The 12,679-nt window shown below is 39.2% G+C and overlaps 1 long non-coding RNA gene across 1 annotated transcript; it reads left to right on the top strand.

Annotated features, from left to right (window-relative positions):
- The first annotated feature begins 4,773 nt into the window (after positions 1-4,773).
- On the top strand, positions 4,774-12,299 carry LOC114231560 (uncharacterized). Its single transcript, XR_008555660.1, has 3 exons — positions 4,774-5,314; positions 11,840-11,951; positions 12,042-12,299. It is a non-coding gene; the product is annotated as an uncharacterized LOC114231560 (long non-coding RNA).
- Positions 12,300-12,679: the final 380 nt, after the last annotated feature.

Here is a 12,679-nt window from a genome sequence, read left to right as displayed (position 1 = left end):
TGGAAGTTATTAAAGTTTCCTTTCTTTTTACTAGTTAAGTCAAATAAAGAGAATCACTGACCATTGCTGTTATTTTTATAGAAGCAAAAGCAAATCTTGTCTACAGACATAAGAACATGAAACAGCTGTTTAGAGCTGTGTCACTGAGTTCTTGGAACTTCTTCAAAGTTACATGCAAAAGTTATATAATCTTTTGCTGAGTTATTTTTACTGAGCTGGCAGCTCCATTAATTCCTCCATTTTTTCTTAACAGTAAAGAATAACAGACAACTTGTAAAAGCCTTTGTTACCCAGTCATTAGTCATTCACTTTCTTAATATAAACACCTGTTCATTTGAGGGAAAATATGGATTCCCATTTGAGCAATGTACAAAAATTCCCAATGGATTAAAATGAATAGGATAGGTATCAAAACAAGATTTCATAATCTTGAGGTAGAACATTGCCTCTTAAATATTTTTTGAAATGTAACAAAACCTTTCCAGCACCAGTACTTGCTGGTAACAGGTCATATGCCTGAAAATAAGAGATAATAATAAAGGGAAGAGGTGACTTCCTTAAGTCAGTTGAGGGTGTGGCTCTTCACCATGTTAATTAGAAACCACGTCCATCTGCAGATGGTCCTGCATGGTCCTGAGACAGCAGACAGCTCGTCTGTCTGAAAATGTCAACCAAGACAAGAGCTACCTGCTGGCTGTCTCTGCCCCTCACACGTGGACCTTTTCAAGTCTGATGAACCTAAAAATCCCCTTCAGTTCACTCAGGCAAGGGCAAGGGCAAGGGCATCAGTGGGAAACACCTGGAGGCTTTCTTCCCTCTTAGTGTCAAACTGCACCCAGGTCCCCCCACTGGCAGAGGAGGGAAACAGGACCCTGTGCTGGGGGAGTTCACAGTTCCCTTGTTATCCTTTGTCTGGAGTGCATGTTGCTTTTAGCATGTGTTCCATGATATCTGGGTCTAAATTAACGGAGTTCTTGCTTTGTGTTCCATTTCATCTATATCTGAGTTAGTATGATAATCTTTTATTTTATTGATTTTTTACAGAGAGGAAGGGAGAGGGATAGAGAGCTAGAAACATCGATGAGAGAGAAACATCGACCAGCACACCCCCTACTGGGGATGTGCCCGCAACCAATGTACATGCCCTTGACCGGAATCGAACCTGGGACCTTTCAGTCCGCAGGCCAACGCTCTATCCACTGAGCCAAACCGGTTTTGGCATGATAATCTTAAATATGGGACCACAATGCTGATAGTTCAGTAAAATGCAATGTGCAATCTTGAATCACTACATGTCCTCTAGCAAACCTCCAGTTTACGGGATTTATCAGTTCAGTCTTGGTCTCTCTGGCAAATGATCCAGAAGTTTGTGATAGATGACTTCATGAAGAAATAGTTAGAGGAAATTAAGAATATATACTCCTCCTGGGTTTTCTGGCCATCTTCTTTGGATGTCGATTCTCAGATTGTCCAGAAAGTAGCCCTCTGTATTACACCATTGGGACACTCACAATGAATATAATTTAAAACTGGATCTAAAAGCAGTTAATGCCAAATGGGGAGCAAGGTTCCTGGTTAACCTTTGATTTATCTGATGTTAACTTTTCCTATCCCTTATCCTACAGGCGAGACCTGGTATAATCCTGGCTACTCAAGCTCATGGTCAGAGGACCTGGTTTCAAGGAATAACACAAGAAGGGTTTTCATGTAGATTCTGCAAACATTTCTGTTTGTTGTATGCTGGATTAATATTACTTCTTAAAATCACTGTGGTGGCTTTCTTCTCTGATTATATACCCTTCTTTCTCTCAGTGACATTGCTTCTGTCATTGTTTTTGTAGTTATTACTGGAGGGATAGATGGGTTGCTGCTTGCCACACTTCTTACAGAAAGTTTGGCGGGTTTTAGGAATGTTCACCAAGTTTGCCAAGTGCTTTTGGCAGGGAAAGGAAGAGGATAGGCCGGAAACGGAAGTATATAGGAGGTTCCTGGTCGCCTTATATGGATTTTTGACCACATGGGGGTCAGAGCCCTTAACCCCCGTGTTATTCAAGGGTTAGTTGTAGTTTCCTTTTCCTGCTTGTTTCTTCAGCTCTCTTCCGACCATCACTGAAGATCCAGCTGCTGCCTTTCATTCTGACTTTTCACATCAAGTCCTGCAGATTTTAATGTGCACAGAAGTGACCCACCCAAGAACATAGGTGCCCAGCTCACAGCCCTCCTCCCCTGCAGTGTCCTGTTCTTCTATCAGATACCCACCTCTGTGTTCATGTTTTGTACCTTGTCATAACTGCCACCTGTAAGACCCCAAGACATCATCTCAGGCACCTCATTTCCTCACTACACATGCTTTCTTACTACACATACCTCACCCATTATTCTTGATCATTTTCTCATTCCCCTACTTGACAATTCGCAAATATGATGGAGTTATCAAACCCTCCAATGCCTTTATATATAGATATATCAATGGCCCAGTAACTCAGTGAAAGATTACAGGAAATGAAGATACATTACCAAAAGGAGAAGATAAATCCCTCCAAAAAGCAGTAGTGGGTAGATGGTACTCAGTCTTTCTGCTATCTCATGTAGGCCATTTCTTGGGATTATTTTAAAAACAACTGTAAACTTTTTGTCTTGGTTTTTCCATCATTGAAATAGGATATATCCCCACGATATTTTTGAATTGTCTTACATTTCTAAGATGAATTATCTGTAAGAAAATAATATCCAAAGCCCACCAACTCCCAAACATAAGGACGATGGGTTTTCTGATAGTCTTGTTTCCCAAAATAAAAAGGGCTTTTAAATATTTACCTATATTCCCAGTCTATAATTATTCAAGTTATTTTTTTAATATAGTTTTGTTGATTTCAGAGAGGAAGGGAGAGGGAGATAGAAACATCAATGATGAGACAGAATCATTGATCAGCTGCCTCCCGCATGCCCCACATTGGGGATCAAGCCTGTAACCCCGGCATGTGCCCTTGACTGGAATTGAACCCGGGACTCTTCAATCCGAAGGCTGACGCTCTATCCACTGAGCCAAACCAGCCAGGGTATATTTTTTCAAGTTGTCAAAATTTCATTTTCTTTTTTTTTATTATTTAAGTTCTTTATTGTTTAAAGTATTACATGAGTCTCCTTTTTCCCCCATTGACCTCTCCCCAGCTGTCCCCATCCCCCAGCACATACCCTCACCCCCCTACTCTCTGTGCCCATTGGTTATGTTCATATGCATGCATACAAGTCCTTTGGTTGACCTCTTGCTCCCTTAACCCCCACCTTCCCTCATAGGTTGGACAGTCTGTCAATGCTTCTGTGTCTCTGGTTCTATTTTTGTTCATCAGTTTATATTGTTCATTATATTCCACAAATGAGTGAGATCATGTGATATTTATCTTTCTCTGAGTGGCTTATTTCGCTTAGCATAATGCTCTCCAGGTCCATCCATGTTGTTGGAAATGGTAAGAATTCTTTCTTTTTTACAGCGGCGTAGTATTCCATTGTGTAGATGTACCACTCATCTGCTGGTAGGCACTTAGGCTGTTTCCAGATCTTAGCTATTGTAAATTGTGCTGCTATAAACATAGGGGTGCATATTTCCTTTCTGTTTGGTGTTTCCGTTTTCTTGGGATATATTCTTAGAAGTGGGATCACTAGGTCAAATGGAAGTTCCATTTTTGAGGAAACTCCATATGTTTTCCACAGTGGCTGCACCAGTCTGCATTCCCACCAGCAGTGCAAGAGGGTTCCTTTTTCTCCTCATCCTTGCCAGCACTTGCCATTTGTTGATTTGTTGATGAAAGCCATTCTGATAGGTATGAGATGGTACCTCATTGTCGTTTTGATTTACATCTCTTGGATGATTAGTGACTTTGAACATGTTTTCATATATCTCTTGACCTTCTGTATGTCCTCTTTCGAAAAATGTCTATTTAGGTCCTTTGCCCATTTTTTTTATTGGATTGTTTATAAAAATTTCATTTTCAATGTAAAAAGACTAACCTGTCATTAATCCTATCTCTTCAATTACCTAAATTATTTGCAATGGCCCCAAATTGGAAGCAATCTAAATATTCATAAATGAGGGAATGGATAAACAAACAGTGATATATGCAAACTATGGAGTACAACTCAACATTAAAAGGAGCAATCGCCCTGGCTGGTTTGGATCAGTGGATAGAGCATCAGCCTGTAGACTGAAGGGTCCTGGGTTCGACTCCGGTCAAGGGTACATGCCCTGGTTGTGGGGAGTGCAGGAGGCAGCCAATCAATGATTCTCTCTCATCATATATATATATATATATATATATATATATATATATATATATATATTAAAAAGGAGCAATCTATTAATACTCCAAACAACCTGGGCAAATCTCTAAAGAATTAATACCCTAATTAAAAGAAGCATGACATCCTTGATGCTATTTACATAAAAGGTAAAGTAATCTATAGTAACAGAAAGCGAATCAATAGTTGCTTGTGTATAGAAGGGAGAGAGGTATTGCTTATAAAGGGGCAGAAGGAAACTTTGTGGGGGCAGTAGGTGTATTTTTTGTCTTATTTGTGCTGATGCTTTCATTAAACTTTAAATATGTGCTACTTTTGTGCCTCCTAGATGCCTCTATGAATTTGTGAATGAAGAAGTTTAGAGTGAATGAGTTTAAGCAGTGTTTCCCCAATTTCTGCTGATATTAAAAAACCCTGGGTGCTGTGGAAGTACACACGTTGGGTTCTACTGCCAGATTTTTTTAAAAAATATATTTTATTGATTTTTTACAGAGAGGAAGGGAGAGGGATAGAGAGGTAGAAACATCGATGAGAGAGAAACATCGATCAGCTGCCTCCTGCACACCTCCTACTGGGGATGTGCCCGCAACCAAGGTACGTGCCCTTGACCGGAATCGAACCTGGAACCTTTCAGTCCGCAGGCCGATGCTCTACCCACTGAGCCAAACCGGTCAGGGCTACTGCCAGATTTTTTGTGAAACACCAGGTGACTTATAATTTCACCAAGTGTCCTGGGATTCTCAAGGTCAGGGAGGTTGAAAAACTCTGGGATAAAGGGGATGGTAGCTGAGAAGAAGGCTTCCCTCATCATGACCACACCATCATCAGGTGAAGCCAGATGAAACCACCACCATCAACATCAGAGGGAAAACAAATCTATGAAGAATCCATGTTATTGCAATTATTTAATCAAGATCCTATCTCCTATAAAAGCAACACAAAGAGGGAGCTGTGTTTGCTGTTTCATCTTGAAGTGTGTTTGCTGGTTTCTTTCTGAAAAAGCTGCATTTAATACCAGGTAAACCATATTATAATTTCTTAAAAATATATATAATAGTAATGGTGTGTTTTAAAGTCATTGAATACACTCCTTTTGTCTTTCTAGAATCACTGACCATTGCGTTTTCTCAGATTTTTCTTCTTATGCACTTTTGTTGGCTTGCTTGCTTCTTAATTTGTCAGTGTTCTTCGTGATCTGGATTTTTTGTCTTTTATGTATATAAAATATGTTTTATCTGTCACTGACAAAGTTATACCTTGTTTCTGATGTCTTGGGGGCCTTCAAGGAATAAAAAATGTCCTTTTAAAAATCATTTTTAAAGGAGTAAAACTCAACATTCTTTTCTATTTAGCAAGTCTGAAAATACACAAAATGTGCATTCAATCTAAGGAACTACAAAAAATAAAACCAATAGCAATGGAGGAGGAATTTAATAAGGAAATGTAAAAACAAATTGGAAAGCAAATACTTTATTGGTGGATAAAACTAAAAGCTTGTTTTGTTGGTGTGTTTTTGTTGTTGTTGTTAATCCTCACCAGAAGGTATTTTTTTCATTGCTTTTTCAGAGTGGAGGGGAGGCGGGGGTCGGGGGGGAAGAGGGGAAAGGGGGAGGAGAGAGAGGGAGAGAGAGAAACTCTGTGTCTTCAGAGATGCATTGACTCTTGCACACACCCCTACCTGTGTTGCAAAGTGAACTCAGAAACCTAGGTACATGCCCTTGACCGGGAATTGAACCCCCGGCCCTTTGGTTCACAGGCTGACACTCTAACCACTGAGAAAACTGGCCAGGACTAAAAGTTTGTTGTTGAAAAGAAGCCAAGTACCTAAATCTCTGGCAAACCAAGAAAAATGAGCACTTTCTAAGTGAAACTAGAAATATCATTAGATATAAAAAGATTAAGAAGACTTTGTACATTTTCATTTCAATACACTTAACATTTTACACAAAATAGGTAACTTTCTTGAAAACAAAAGTTACCAAAATCACCTCAAGAGATAAAAATTTCAATCAGATCAATCTTTCTAAAAGAAAAAAAAACACATGTGCACAGATCAACATAAGAATGTTTAGAAGCCAATCACCTTGAGCTCTGGAAGCTTCTAAATCATCTTACAAAGGTGCTACCTAGCTCCAGTGCCCATACAAATCCCCATAACAAAACTGGAATCTTTTCTAAATTAAATATATGCCTGCAAAAATTCCTAAAACATGAGCTAATAAAATCCTGTAATTTTTCAAATCTTTCATCACAATATTTAATTATGCAGACAATTTAGAAAAAACACAACACCTACCTACTCTCCACTCAGATGAAATAAATTGTTAACATTTGTTGTGACTGGCACACATGTATATAATCTATTATCATTGTAATTTGCTTGATTGTTTGAAAGTAAGTCACAGGCATCATGACATTCTTGAATATGCATCTCCTACAGTGAAAGGCATTCTCTTACAAAAACTCAGTACCACCTTTGTGCAAGAAAATTACCTGTACAGTTTAATAGATACATACCTAGAAGAGTGTATTTTAGGAACCCAAGGATGGTTCTATATTAGGAAAATGATTGAACTTCATGTTAATTTAAAAAGTAGAAAGTCACATTTACAACAAATGATGAAAATGCATTTGACAAAATTCTATAGCCATTTCTGATTAAAATTTCTCAAATAATTTCTAAATGTGCAAAAGAGAATAACAAATAGCAAATAGCATAAAAATGGTGAAATAATCACAGCATTTCCATAAAAGCAATATGCAAAGCTCTGTGGTTTTCAGTGTTTTCATTCTGTTTGAAACCTTCAAGGGTTGCTGATCCCAGGGACCATACTATTTCGAGGGAACAACTCATTACTATGTATGTGCTATATTGTCCTCTGAAGGTTTTCATCATAAATTCAAACAGTCAAAAGGATAGAATACTGGCATATTGTAAATAATGGCTTCTCCATTTTAATTTTTCTTTATTTGTCCAATTTTCAATTACATTTGACATTCAACATTATATTAGTTTCAGGCATACAACATAGTGATTAGACATTTATATAACTTACAAAGTTATCACCCAGATAAGTCTAGTACACATCTGACACTATACATAATTATTACAATATTATTGATTATATTCCTTATACGGTACTTTACAGCCCTGTGACTATTTTTGTAACTGGCAATTTGTACATCTTAATCCCTTCACCTTTTCATCCATCCCCCAAACCCCTTTCATCTGGCAGCCATCAAGATGTGTCCATTGAGCCCTAACCGGTTTGGCTCAGTGAATAGAGCATCGGCCCGTGGACTGAAGGGTCCCAGGTTCGATTCCGGTCAAGGGCATGTACCTTGGTTGCGGGCACATCCCAGTAGGAGGTGTGCAGGAGGTAGCTGATCGATGTTTCTCTCTCATCGATGTTTCTAACTCTCTATCCCTCTCCCTTCCTCTCTGTAAAAAATCAATAAAATATATTTTAAAAAGATGTCTATTGATAGATGAATGGCTACAGAAGATGTGATATATAAAAATATTAGCCATAAAAAATGAAATCTTGCCATTGGCGACAGCATGAATAGACCTAGAGCAGTGGTCGGCAAACTCATTAGTCAACAGAGCGGCAAACCGCGGCTCGTGAGCCGCAGTTTGCCGACCACTGAAGGGTATATGCTAAGTAAAATAAGTCAGACAGAGAAAGACAAATACAGTATGATTTCACTATATGTGGAATCTAAAAAATAATAAACAGAAACAAATTCATCGATAACTGCTCCACCACTTCTAAATGTATGCATTCAGCCTGACTCTTCAACGCCAGCGTCCACTTAAAACACACGTGAACAAGCTCTTCTTTCATACTCTGGAACTTTCATCCATTTATTTTTCTTGCTTTACTGGATGCATTCTATTCACTCTCCCCAGAATGTATCCTAATATAATATGCTTTAAATCCTTGTTGATCACCATATCATGTCTCTGGCAACAAAAGTACATGTGACATTTTCATTTCAAAATTTCTTGTGAGCATATTGCTCCAAGCGTTACATTTCTTCTTAACTAAGTTACAATTACAATTAGTATGGTGTGATCCAAACAATATATAAGAAATGTCCTTAAACATGAAAGGAAAATTTTGGTTCAGAGCTGCTCTTCCTGTCATGCAGTGTGACTGCTTTTTTCTTTTCTTTCCTTTGCTCTATTCTTTTTTTCTGTTAGTGCACATGTATGTGGAGAACTATCTCGGCTAGAGTGAGATCAGGGGCAGCTACTTTTATTTTTTTTCAAACAGGAGCAAATGCAATCTTGGTCACATTGCATAAAAAAATGACAATGAAGTCTCGTTAGATCAGTGTTTCTGAATTCTCTGAACTTCTTCAAGGTTACATGCAAAATTCAATGCTTTTTATAGAGTAGGTGTTTTTTTTTATGAGTTGAGAACGCCATTAATTCCTCCACTTTGTTGTTAACTGCAAAACATAAGATGTCTAATGACAAAACTATCTGTTAACCAGTTATTAGGTATTTAATTGTTTAACATAGGCACAAGTCAAAATATAGGTAGTTTGCCCTAACCTGTTTGGCTCAGTGGATAGAGCATCGGCCTGCCGACTCAGGGGTCCCGGGTTCGATTCCGATCAAGGGCATGTACCTTGGTTGTGGGCACATCCCCAGTGGGGGGTGTGCAGGAGGCAGCTGATTGATGTTTCTCTCTCATCGATGTTTCTAACTTTCTATCCCTCTCCCTTCCTCTCTGTAAAAATCAATAAAATATATTTTTAAAAAAATAGGTAGTTTACTTTTGGCACCCCAGATACTTTTTTAATACCCTGGTGCAGTGCACCACAGCAAGATAAGTAAGAATGATAGAGATGCCTTTCTTCTGGAAGAGGGAGAAAGGCACCTGGCAAAGAGCTGCCCTGACGGCAGGCAGAGCAGCGGTAGGAAGGACCGCAGGAAGCTGAGGATGTGGAGCCTGACGGAGCTCCCGACCATGAGCCACCTGAACAGTCTGTGTCCCTCAAGGGTAGGGGTGGGTCCACTTGAAGACCGCTGTGTTAGATAATGTGTTAAAGTAGGAAAATAGTGTCTATTGGAAAAGTGATTATTTGTGGGGACAACAGTATACCTTGCAAATCCAGGATGTAATTGAAGAATTTTAGAATGTCAAAAATGAAAATGGCTAGTGATAAATAATGTGTAAAAATTTAGTAGTGCCCTAGCTGGTTTAGCTCAGTGGATAGAGTGCTGGCTTGTGGACTAAAGGGTCCCGGGTTCGATTCCATTCAAGGGCTTGTACCTTGATTTCAGGCTCCTTCCCCGCTCAGGCCCTGTTCAGAGCTTGTGCAGGAGGCAACCAATCGATGTGTTTCTCTCACATCGATGTTTCTGTCTCTTTCCCTCTCTCTTCCACTCTTCCTAAAAATCAATGGAAAAATATCTTCGGGTGAGGATTAACAAAACAAAACAAACAAAACATTTAGTTTTCGTTTATGGGGATAAATCACCAGTAAGAAATAGAACTTATAAAATTCCTAGTTATTATTCTATATAATACTTATGATTATATGATAAAATTGTTATATAGTATACATTGAAATAAACAGCAGAAACATAGATATTAAATGGGAAATAAGCATAAAGAGGTAAATAAGAATATAAAGACGAACTAGATTAGTGAAGAGCTTTTCCTGAGAAGGAAGGCTTAGTATTATGAAAATACTATGTCTTCCTATGAAATTGTTTTGTTGTAATTCCAATTAAAACTGCAACTTGCCTAAATATGCTGTGGGTGGTGCAGGCAAAGTCTAAAAGACAAGGTGATGGGGGCACTTCCAATGAGATCACAAAACAGGGCCTAGCCCGGCGGTGGTGGCTCAGTGGTTGAGCATGGACCCATGAACCAGGAGGTCACGGTTTGATTCCAGGTCAGGGCACACCCGGTGGGGGGTCATGTAGGAGGCAGCCGATCAATGATTCTCTCTCATCCTTGATATTTCTCTCTTTCTCTCTCCTTCTCCCTTCCTCTCTGAAATCAATAATATATATATATGACAGGGCCTAAATCAGCAAAATTTGGAACTAGCAAATGATTAAATAAATAAAAATATTTCATAATGTATCCAAGGATTACAGTTTTTTAATATGACACAGGTGACATTTCAAAATACTGAAAAAAAATATCCCATAAGTGGTATAGAAATACTTGGTTATTTATTTTGGAGATAAGTATCAATGGATTAACATGAATACAAGTAGGTATCAGAACACAGCACTTTATAATCTTGTGATGAGGCATTGCTACTTAAAAATTCGTTGAAATGTGCTCATGTTCTTGAAATTTTTGTTTCTTTAAATAAATCTTACGCAGAACCAGGCTTCACTGGTCCAATGGGTATATGCTTGAAATATAAAAGATAATAAAGAGGAGGAGTGACTCCCTTGAGTCAGTTGAGGTTGTGGCTCTTCACCATGTTAATTAGAAACCACGTCCATCTTCAGATGGTCCTGCATGGTCCTGAGACAGCAGACAGCTCATCTGTCTGAAAATGTCAACCAAGACAAGAGCTACCTGCTGGCTGTCTCTGCCCCTCACACGTGGACCTTTTCAAGTCTGATGAACCTAAAAATCCCCTTCAGTTCACTCAGGCAAGGGCAAGGGCAAGGGCATCAGTGGGAAACACCTGGAGGCTTTCTTCCCTCTTAGTGTCAAACTGCACCCAGGTCCCCCCACTGGCAGAGGAGGGAAACAGGACCCTGTGCTGGGGGAGTTCACAGTTCCCTTGTTATCCTTTGTCTGGAGTGCATGTTGCTTTTAGCATGTGTTCCATGATATCTGTGTCTAAATTAACGGAGTTCTTTGCTTTCTGTTCCATTCCAGGTATATATAAATTGGTATAATAGTCTTAAAAATACCACAAGTAGTGTAGATATTCCAGTAAAATGCAATGTTTTCCTGAGTTTACGTCTGTGGGTTATATCCCAATTCAGAGGTGGTCTCCCTGGAAATGATCCAGGTGCTTGTAAGAGACAGCATCATGAAGGTTATTGAAAGAAGTATTTAAAGTAAATTAAGTCCTAGCCAGTTTGGCTCAGTGGATAGAGCATCAGCCTGAGGACTAAAGGTGTCCTGGGTTCGATTCTGGTCAAGAGCACATGCCTGGGTTTTGGGGTCGATCCCCAGTAGGGGGTGTGTAGGAGGCAGATGATCAATGATTCTCTCTCATCACTGATGTTTTTCTCTCCCTCTCCTTTCCTCTCTGAAATCAATAAAAATACATTCAAAAAATAAATCTCAACACATGTATAAAAACGAAATAAAGTAAATTAAGAATATATACTGATTATCCCTGATTTTCTAGCAATCTTCCTTGAAAGTCAACTTCCACGTTGTCCTAGCCATTAGCCCTTTGTATTGTACCATCAGGATACACTTGATGACTCGCAATGCGTGGAATGAAAAACTTCATCTAAAAGCACCGTGCTATCAAATGGTGAGAGAGATCCATAGTCAACCTTTCGACCTATCTGACCTCAATTTCCTTTGTGCCTTAGTCTTTGCAGGTGACACTCATCATGATCTCCCCTACTCAAATTGATCATCACTGGGCCTGGTTGCAAAGAATAGTTCAGAAAGGATATTCAAGTAAAATCTGCAGACGTCTCGGTTTGTTTATTGAATTGATAAGTTTGGTTTTTGGAATTGTTGCGATGGCTTTCCTTTTGAGTCATATAACTTTCTCTCTTTCGTTGACAGTGATTATTTCTGGCATTACGTTTCTCATCGTTCGTAACCTGATGGCCATTTATGACAGGTACTGGGAGTCACAAGATGTCGCCACGATCCAACTAGAATTGCCGAGGTGTCTCATTAACAAGGATCAAATCGATGCCGCCCAAAAGGAGAAACGGAAGTACGCCAAGTCAGGATGATCTGAAATTAAACCTGGACGCCTTTGGGCTTTTGGGCCTTTTTAAAGTCTCTTGAGCATTTTTAAATAGAAATAAATTTGGGCTTCACAAACTCGGTCTGCTTTTGGATGTTCTTGTTTGTTCCCTATTGCCTCTGTGAGAATTCTTCCTGCTTTCAAATTCATGTCATCTGGCCCTGGCAGGGTAGCTGAGTTGGTGGTTAGAGCATCGTCTCGCTACACCAAGGTTAGCGATTTGATCCCCAATCAGGGCACAGATGAGTGGAACAACAGATCCGTGTTTCTTTCTCTCCCCTCCCTATGTCTCCTCTAAAATAAAATTTTTTAAAATTCATTTGGCTCAGTAGTTTTCTCCTGGTTGCTGCCTCTCCCACCCTTCTTGCTCTCTTTCTACCATCATTGGAGATCCAGCTGCTGTCTCACTCTGCCTCTTCATATCAACTCCTGCAGATTTAAAAATAAT

The sequence above is a fragment of the Eptesicus fuscus genome, chromosome 4 (genome assembly GCF_027574615.1).
Source record: "Eptesicus fuscus isolate TK198812 chromosome 4, DD_ASM_mEF_20220401, whole genome shotgun sequence".
Taxonomy (NCBI): domain Eukaryota; kingdom Metazoa; phylum Chordata; class Mammalia; order Chiroptera; family Vespertilionidae; genus Eptesicus; species Eptesicus fuscus.
The sequence above is the reverse complement of the archived record's forward strand: the minus strand, read 5'-3'. Positions and strand labels throughout refer to the sequence as shown.